This window comes from Geospiza fortis, unplaced genomic scaffold (assembly GCF_000277835.1).
Source record: "Geospiza fortis unplaced genomic scaffold, GeoFor_1.0 scaffold4187, whole genome shotgun sequence".
Taxonomy (NCBI): Eukaryota; Metazoa; Chordata; class Aves; order Passeriformes; family Thraupidae; genus Geospiza; species Geospiza fortis.
This window is the reverse complement of record NW_005055376.1, coordinates 9,744-10,244: the sequence shown is the minus strand read 5'-3', so window position 1 is coordinate 10,244 and position 501 is coordinate 9,744.

Genomic DNA, 501 nt, shown 5'->3' with positions numbered 1-501 from the left:
TCCTGAGGGGAGCGGAGGGGGCCGGGACAAAATGGCGGCACCGCCTCAGAGAGGACATAAACCACGCCCATTTCGCACCATATATGGTCAAAACCACGCCTTTTACCATATATGGAATAAAGCCGCGCCTATATGTTATTATTTACACCGAGGTATTAAATTACGCCCACAGTATTCCTTATATGAAGTCGCTCGTGATAAAGCCACGCCCCTCATCTCCTAATATGGACTTGTCTGACTTCAAGCCACGCCCACGAATCTCCAAATATGGATTTGCTTTGGAAAAGTCACGTGCTCGCTGTGTCACATGACCAGCGCCCAACATGGCGGACGAGGAACCGCTGCTGCCGCCGGGTGAGAGGCAAAAAATAGGGAATAAAAATGGGGATAAAAACCAGGAATTCGGGATAAAAACCTGGAATTAAAACCGGGATAAGGGGCCGGGATTGGAGCCGGGAAGGGGAACCGGGAATGGGGAACCAGGCCGTAAAAGGGGACCGA